This window comes from Moschus berezovskii, chromosome 9 (assembly GCF_049115385.1).
Source record: "Moschus berezovskii isolate FMDL1 chromosome 9, NW_MosBer_1.0, whole genome shotgun sequence".
In the NCBI taxonomy this organism is placed as follows: Eukaryota; Metazoa; Chordata; class Mammalia; order Artiodactyla; family Moschidae; genus Moschus; species Moschus berezovskii.
In genome coordinates this window covers 56,423,981-56,433,398 of record NC_142468.1, presented here as the reverse complement: position 1 = coordinate 56,433,398, position 9,418 = coordinate 56,423,981, and the positions used below count along the sequence as shown (strand labels likewise).

General features: G+C 42.4%; 1 pseudogene; it reads right to left on the bottom strand.

Annotated features, from left to right (window-relative positions):
- Positions 1-959: 959 nt before the first annotated feature.
- LOC148776456 (cytochrome c oxidase subunit 6C pseudogene) lies at positions 960-1,269 on the bottom strand (annotated as a pseudogene).
- Between the last annotated feature and the right edge of the window lie 8,149 nt (positions 1,270-9,418).

Here is a 9,418-nt window from a genome sequence, read left to right as displayed (position 1 = left end):
CCCCACCAGGAATCAAACCTGGACTTCCTGCTCTGGAAAGCTACGTTTTAATCACTGGACCCTCAGGGAAGTCCCCCTAACAATTTTTTAATTCTTTTAACAAATAATCCTCTAGAATGGACAATGACTATGCTTATGCTGAGTAGTGGAAGAAAATAGTAGAAAAGATGGTTCCCATTCTTGCTCTAATGGAGTTTATAGCCTAGAGAGGAATATAGATTTATAGCAGGTACTTAGAAGGAGGGGTGCTGAGAAATCATGTGAGAAAAATTTTTAACAGTTTCTTTCTTTTTTAAATTTTATTTTATAAATTTTACTTATTTATTTTTGGCTGTGCTGGGTCTTTGTCACTGCTCAAGGGCTTTCTCTGGTTGTGGCAAGTGGGGGCTACTCTCTAGTTTCAGTTCATGGGCTTCTCATTGAGGTGGCTTCCCTCTTGCAGGGCACAGGCTCTAAGGCGCATGGGCTCAGTAGTTGTGGCTCACTGGCTTAGTTGCCCAGCGGCTTGTGGAATCTTCCCAGACCGGGGATCAACCTTGTGCCCCTTGCATCGGCAGGCAGATTCTCAACCACTGGACCACCAAGGAAGTCCTGTGAGAAAGTTTTTTATGCTTGCATCATATTCGTCTCAAGTCTGCAACTGTGTAGCTTTCATGATCTGTAAACCCAGGAAATGGAGGTGCTGGGCAATCTCAGGGCAGGACTGAAGTAGGTGACAGATCTGTTACTGGGCTGGAAGTAATGGATGAGGTCCCCTGTGATCTAACCCAGGAATGGGAGAAGGGCCACACCTCATCCACCTAACAGATACTGCAAGATTTTTCTCTTTCGTGGGTGTTTATGGGGTTAGTTTTGTGCCCTCAAGACTATAAGCTAGAATCAGCCCTCAATTTATCTTTTGTGTTTATTTTTTTTATTTGTCAATTGTTTATTTATTGAGAGACTGTTTCTCACCCCAGATAGTCATAGTTTCATAGTTCAGGAACACAGGAAAGTAACAAACTTCCATGGAACTCATCCCAAAGAAATTCTTTGTATTCCAAATCACTTTGCACTCTGAAAGATACCAGCCTTCCTCATCTCCTCAAAATCTTTCATGGAATCATAATTTCTGTAGAAATCTGCATATGCCTTCTTTCTTTGTTCAGCCACAGCAAACTTATAGAAAGTTGCAAACCCCAGGGAGACCATGAATGCTCCTGCAATATGAAATCGCAGACGTTTGGCCAGGAGGCCATGCATCTGAGGTTTTGCCAAAGCAGTGGACATGTTAGTTTTTCTTCTCGACGGCTCAACCACAACGTCCTTTCAGGATGGAGAAATGGACGGCCTATCTTTTGTGTTTAAAATAACATCAGTTTATTCAGGTAAAATAGACACCCATAAAATCCACTCATTTGAAGTGTACCATTCAAGGATTTTTAGGAAATTTCCAGAGTTGGGCAATCATCACCACAATCTAGTTCAAGAACGTTTTCTGTCGCCCCTGAAAGAAACGTCCTGCCCTTTTGCAGTCATTCCCTGTCCACACAACCAGCCTCAGGCAACCACTGATCTATTTTACATTTTGATAGATTTGCCTATTGAGGACATTTCATACAAACGGAATTAAACAGTATGTGGTCGTTTGTGTCTGGCTTCTTTCACTTGGCATAATGCTTTCTCGGTGCATCCATGTTGCAGCTGCTCTCTGCACCCTTACTGCTGAAGAATTGTGCATTTCTTGGATGTTCCATGTGTGATCCACTCACCAGCTGATGGAAGGTTGAATTGTTTCCATCTTGGAGCTATTATCCTTGATTTCGCTTAGCCCCTCTGTGAACGGGTCAGATTGCTGGCAGAATTATCCTTGTTTTTGCCCCAAATGCTGAGTCACAGTTCCATTAAAACCTTCAGGCAGTGTCCTCAAGAGAATGGGGATTTCATTCTTGCTTTTTCTTAAGTCATCTTTCCCTGCATGGTCTCTGTCTTTTGCCTCTTGGTTCTGTCACTTCTCCCTCTTACCCCTGCCTCACTGTCTCTCTCGCAGCTGGCCACGACACAGACAGCATGGTTCATTGGCAAGAGCCTTAAGGGGCAAGCCAGAACATCTGCGTTTCAGCCTGCTGTTGGCTAGACTGTCTCTGGGCCCTAGTGACTTCATCTGAGGGAGATTACTAGATCTAGTGACCTATTGATCACTAGACTGGAACAATGTTATTTTACTCATTTTAAAAATTAATCAATTCATTTATATATTTTTGGCTGTGCTGGGACTTTGCTGCCGTGCAAGGGCTTTCTCTAGTTGCAGTGATCAGGAGCTACTCACTAGCTGCGGTGCATGGATTCCTTACTGTGGGGGCTTCTCTTGTGGAGCACAGGCTGTAGGCCCTCACACTTCAGTAGTTGTGGCTCACAGGCTCAGTAGTTGTGGTGCAAAGCTTAGTTGCTCCTCGGCGTGTGCAATCTTCCTGCACCAGGGATCAAACCTGTCTCCCTTGCATTGGCAGGTGGAGTCTCAACCACTGGACCAGCAGTGAAAGTGTTAGTTGCTCAGTTGTGTCCAACTCTTTATGACCCCATGGGCTGTATAACCCACCAGTCTTACCTGTCCATGGAATTCTCCAAGCACGAATACTGGAGTAGGTTTCCATTCTCTTCTCCAGGGTGTCTTCCCCACCCAGGAATCTAACCTGAGTCTCCTGCTTTGCAGGCAAATTCTTACCGTCTGAGCCACCAGAGAAACCCATTGGACCACCACCACCAAGGAAGCCCCTATTTACTCTTTTAGTAGAATCATTTTCTTAAAATAAAATCTTAGTAGAACCTCACTTCATAAAAGAATAAGCTGCCACAAAGTTTGCAGTGGAGGGTGGAGTTTGGGATCCTGTTGACTCTGTCTGGGGGGTGTTCTATGGACCTCAGAGTTCCAGGGTACCCAGCTTGAAATGCCCTGGGCTATTTTCATTCTGAGTGTCTATCCATGTTTTTAAAACCTCAGATTATCCTAGCCCTTCTCCAACATATTCAAATGGAAGGAACCAGGATAGTGATCGTAGCAATAGACATAAGAATCAGAAAAACAGACCAAGCTCTAACATTTTTTAAGTGTGTAAACTTGGGCAAATTATTAAACTTGAATCTTAGCTTCCTCATCTGTAAGTTGCAACTGGTAATAGACATGGTGATGTCACATATATGCACATTTAATATACAGGTTGTGCGTAATGTAATGTAACATAATGTGCATAATGTGAAGTACAGGCTATAACTGGCACGAAGAGAAGTTCACTTATTGTGCAGGTCCTGGTTCAGCTCCATTTCTCACCTTTTATCTGCTCTGTGTCTTGGGCAACCAGACTGATCCCTATAAGCTGCATCTGACTCCATTGTCTGCTGGTTGGCAGCTATGTTCCACTACAGAGAGGAGCTAGTTGGAGACTAGAGGCAAGGAAGGAGAGGCCAGGGTATTTCTCCCTCACCTCATCTTGGATGGCATCTCCTTTATGGCTCCACTTCCTTCAAAGCTGGCCCACCATGTTCCAGTTTAACTCCAGTGATCCCAGCCCATAGGTCCTGGTTACACTTCTTGTTTCTGTTTTCCTCCATCCAAGGGGTGGTAGAGGCTTCCAGAAATTAGGAGACTTTTGCTATCTTCACTGTCTTTTGTTTGACCTCTCAATTCTCATCTTCTGAGCATTTCTATCACCTATGTACCAATTCCCTATATTCAAACCCATCTATTGGAATATCCAGAGTGGTTTTTCTTCTCTTGGTAAGACTCTGACTTTTGCAACTAGACACTTGGAAAGAGAGAGAGAGAGATAATAAGAATCTGAACAGGTTGGGTGGGACTTCCCTGATGGCCCAGTGGCTAAGACTCCGTGCTCCCAATGCAGCAGGCCCAGGTTCAATCCCTAGTCAGGGAACTAGATCCCGCATGCCACAACTAAAGATGCAATGTGCAGTAACTAAGTAAATAAACAGATAAACAAATAAATATTAAAAATAAATAAATAAATGGGTTGCTCACCTCCACTAGCCATTCATCTCAGTGACCTAGTGCCTTGAGTGAGAGTGAGTTGGAGACATGAGCCCCTCAGTCAGGCTCCTGACATTATTGCCTGCCCCCCACCATTGGGCTTAAAGTTGTGGAAGGTTTTTAGTAAATCCAGGCCTCTAAAGGCAAGCTAACTTATTTACACAGACACCAAACCATGTGTTCAGCACTTTGTGATCAGGAGACGTTAAGTAGATGTCATTTGTCCTTTGCTGATGACTACAGCTCGCCACCCTCCCTGCCCCCACTGCCATGCAAGATAAAATTCTGCTGAGCATCACAGGACAATATAAGGATCAGATAAAATCGTGTGCGTGAAAGCAAGTTATAAACTGTAAAATTTAAAACAAATATAGGGCATTATTATTACTATATTCCAAGGCTAGTTCTTCCAGGAACAGTGCAACTTAATACCGCCGTTTTATGGGACTTAAGAAGTCCTTTGTAACTCCGAAGTTACTTAGGAGATTGTTGCAGGGTCCTTCATTGTTTGAAACGACTGTTCCACAGGGGAGATGAGGAGAAGGCATTTAAGTTCACAGTTTTGAGACAAAAAATCCCCAAAGTAATGTTCTTTCCTATTCTATAAAATTCATTGGAATTTACAGAATCATTCAAAGGCCAAGCTGCTCTTTGTCTTGGAGATGAAATTTGTTTGGGGGAAAGTATGACATTTTCTTCTCTTTCCCTTGCTAAGTGCTCAATGCTAAATTAATGTTTCTTAGTATTTCTTTACACTTTCCTTCTCCAGTTACCTCAAAACTTAAAACAGAAAAGGAAAAGAAATTTAAATTCCATTTTCTTTTTTTCTAAGTCAGAAAGGCGACTTTTGATAAACCACAGGATTTTCACATTACTGTACTAAATGACCTATGATACCAATGTGATACTAATTTTTTCCTCTGAAAATATGGATCTTATGGGCACTTGTTTTGAACAAGAAAACATTTTTCTTAAGTTTTCATTCAAATCTTTAAATGCTTTACTGGCTTGTATTTTAGGACCAAAACCTGAACCTTCTGTTTGATTATAAGAGGTAATGAAGCTAATTAATGAAACATTCATCCAAGTTGGACTATCAGTTACTAATCTCAATTTTATAAAATAATAATAATGATGATGACAATAAGCCCCATGAGATTTCTGTCTTGGATTTTTAAAATTAGAATTGAGAGGGAGTTACTACCCAAACATCATAAAATTTGTTCCCTGGATGCTGCATGTGAAAAATTTGCCTCTCTGGTGACACATACCCGGCTTGGACCCATAGAATGATGAAATACCCTTCTTATTTCCTGATCTTTGTTTTGACTGCAAATTCAGCAATAGATCTGAATTTTTGTATTCAGTTTTTAGATTACTCCAAGTGTCTCCAAAAATGTAATATAAAGCTCCAAATCAATTTTTTTATTGGTCCAAAATACAATTTTTCTATTGAGACAAGCACTGATGGATATTGCTGGATTTCTACCAGCATGTGTATGGGGGCAGTGGGGGTGGGGAGGGGGTTGGAGAAGGATGAGGAGGGACAAGCAGGGTCTGTCCTGCGTTACCCAGGGCTGAAGTCTTACAATACATGCCATGTAATCAGGCTAAGAACAAATAATCCCCATGAATAAATTTACAGTGAGTTGACCTACATTTCACATTAGATAAAGCACACTTAAGTCATTAAATGAATTTCTCCCTCTGGTTCATTAGTTCTCAGTGTGCTCTGATCCTTTATCCATTTGTCATACAGCTCATGAAAGCTGAATATGAAAAAGAAACTAAATCATCGTGTCCATCCCTTCACTGGGTCAGGACATGTTCCCCACAGAGGAATTATGACGACGTCAGAGATTGACTGGCTCTCCTCTTGATCTTGGCCAAACACCGAGAAGTTACCCTCGATGTATGGGCCTTATGGCACTCTGCCAAGCACTGTGCACATTAGCAGTGATGTGCCCATGCTCGCGCTTACCCAAAAGTTATCTAGTGCCAAGAGCTTAGATTCAGCATTTTGAGAGCCCTTGAGGATGGATCTAGTGACAGTTCTGAGCATCGGAGTTGATGATTAAAGAGGTTGGCCTTTTAAAAAAATTCTCACTTGAAGTTCAAACACTCTCTCTTTCCTCTCTGAAGGTACTCATTGAGTAAAGGTGGGATAGAGGGGAACAATATAGGGTAGCCTTGGGTAGTATTTGCCACACCAAGTGGACCTATTTTTTTTAATTGAAGTATAGTTGATTTACAACATTGCGTTAGTTTCAGGTGTACCTCAGAGTGCTTTGGTTATACTTGCATATGTATATATCTATATTCTTTCTTTTGACTCTTTTCCATTACAGGTTATTACAAGATATTGCATGTCATTCCTTGTACTGTACAGTAAATCCTTATTGTTTCTCTATTTTATGTATGTGAGTGTGCTTCTATTAATCCCACGCTCCCTATTTTATAACCCCTTCTTCCCCTTTAGTGGGCTTCCCTGGTGGCTCAGATGGTAAAGAATCTGCCTGCAATGTGTGAAACGTGGGTTCGATCCCTGGGTTGGGAAGATCCCCTGGAGAAGAGAACAGCTACCCACTCCAGTATTCCTGCCTGGAGAATTCCATGGACAGAAGAGCCTGGTGAGCTACAGTCCATGGGGTCGCAAAGAGTCGGACACAACTGAGCAAATTTCATTTCATTTTTTTCCCTTTAGTAACCATAAGTCTGTGAGTCTGTTTCAGTTCTGTAAATAAGTTCATCTGTACTATTTTAGATTCCACATATATATGATGAAGTATTTGTTTTTCTCTGTCTGACTTACCTAATTTAGTATGAAAATCTCTAGGTCCATCCATGTTGCTGCAAATGGCATTGTTTCATTTTTTATATGAATGATATATATATATATATGTATATATATAGCATCTTTTTTATCCATTCATCTGTTGTTAGACATTTAGGTTGCTTCCATTTCTTGTCTAGTGTAAACAGTGCTGCTATGAACATTGGGATGCATGTTATCTTCTCAAATTAGAGCTTTTGTCCTTTCTGGGTATATGCCCAGGAGTGGGATTGCTGGATCATATGGTAACTCTATTTTTAGTCTTTTAAGAAACCTCCGTACTTTTTTCCATAGTAACTGTACCCATTTACCATCAACAGTGTAGGAAGGTTCCAAGTGGACCTATTTTTAAATGGCATTATCCTTTTTGGTGAGGGACTTGTGGCATTTCATGCTGGTCTGGCTTTGGAATGTCTGAGAGACAAAGAGATGCTAACATTAGCAGCTGAGAGCAGTATTTGAATAAATAAGGTCATACATACAGTAATCCTCTAGGGTAGAGACAGGAGATCTGCAAAGAGAAAAAAAGGAAACCAACACAAACAAGACTGATTATGTGTCATCAGTGGCTGCCTTCAGAGTTCACGGGATCTTGGTTGTCACTAGTTAGAGATACGAACAATGGAAGGAAGGAGGTACACTGGGAAGACTAAACCTATGATGCTGCTGCTGCTGCTCAGTCACTTCAGTCGTGTCCGACTCTGTGTGACCCCATAGACGGAAGCCCACCAGTCTCCCCCGTCCCTGGGATTCTCCAGGCAAGAACACTGGAGTGGGTTGCCATTTCCTTCTCCAATGTGTGAAAGTGAAAAGTGAAAGTGAAGTCGCTCAGTCGTGTCCAACCCTTAGCGACCCCACGGACTGCAGCCCACCAGGCTCCTCCATCCATGGGATTTTCTAGGCAATAGTACTGGAGTGGCTTGCCATTGCCTTCTCTGAAATCTATGATATTTGTCCATAATTTTGGCTAGTGCTGTAAGAGGTACATAGGAAAAGTGGAGTATGTTTAGAAGTGAGTAATACAAGAGAGGCCAGGATTTCCTGGTCCAGTGGTTCAGACTGCGCTTCCACTGCAGGGGGTACAGGTCCTATTCCTGGTCAGAAAACTCACATCTTGCTTACTGTGCAGTTTGGCAAAAAAAAAAAGAGAGATGCCATTTAAAAATTGATTATATTAAAATAACATATGCTAAGACATTGCTGGGAGAAATATCAGAAACCTCAGATATGCAGATGACACCACCCTTATGGCAGAAAGTGAAGAGTAACTAAAGAGCCTCTTGATGAAAGTGAAAGAGGAGACTGAAAAGGTTGGCTTGAAGCTCAACATTCAGAAAACGAAGATCATGGCATCTGGTCCCATCACTTCATGGGAAATAGATGGGGAAACAGTGGAAACAGGGTCAGACTTTATTTTTTTGGGCTCCAAAATCACTGCAGATGCTGATTGCAGCCATGAAATTAAAAGACGCTTATTCCTTGGAAGGAAAGTTATGACCAACCTAGATAGTATATTAAAAAGCAGAGACATTACTTTGCCAACCAAGGTCCGTCTAGTCAAGGCTGTGGTTTTTCCCGTGGTCATGTATGGATGTGAGAGTTGGACTGTGAAGAAAGCTGATCACCGAAGAATTGATGCTTTTGAACTGTGGTGTTGGAGAAGACTCTTGAGAGTCCCTTGGACTGCAAGGAGACCCAACCAGTCCATTCTAGAGGAGATCAATCCTGGGTGTTCACTGGAAGGACTGATGCTAAAGCTGAAACTCCAATACTTTGGCCACCTCATGCGACGAGTTGACTCACTGGAAAAGACTCTGATGCTGGGAAGGATTGTGGGTGGGAGGAGAAGAGGATAACAGGCTGAGATGGCTGGATGGCATCACTGACTCGGTGAACATGAGTTTGAATGAACTCTGGGAGTTGGTGATGGACAGGGAGGCCTGGCGTGCTGTGATTCATGAGGTTGCAAAGAGTCAGACACAACTGAGCGACTGAACTGAGCTATGATCTGAAGATTGCTAGCTAGGTAAAATGAAGAGCCTGGTGCTCAAATTCTTCAAAAATCATCATCTAGCAGAGGGATTAGTCCTATTTTGTGTGTTACTAAGAGTACTCTTGCCTGGAAAATCCCATGGACAGAGGAATGTGGTAGGCTGCAGTCCATGAGGTCTCTAAGTCAGACATGACTGAGTGACTTCACTTTCACTTTTCAGTTTCATGCATTGGAGAAGGAAATGGCAACCCACTCCAGTGTTCTTGCCTGGAGAATCCCAGGGACTAAGGACCCTGGTGGGAGGCCATCTATGGGGTCGCACAGAGTCAGACACGACTGAAGCGACTTAGCAGCAGCAGCAAGAATAGAATTAAATCCAATGGGCGGAAGTTCATTTCAGCTCAATACGACAATATCAGGTTGACATTTTTAACTTTTCAGTTCAGTTGCTCAGTCGTGTCCGACTCTTTGCGACCCCATGAATCACAGCACGCCAGGCCTCCCTATCCATCACCAACTCCCGGAGTTCACTCAAACTCATGTCCATCGAGTCGGTGGTATCTAAAAGTAT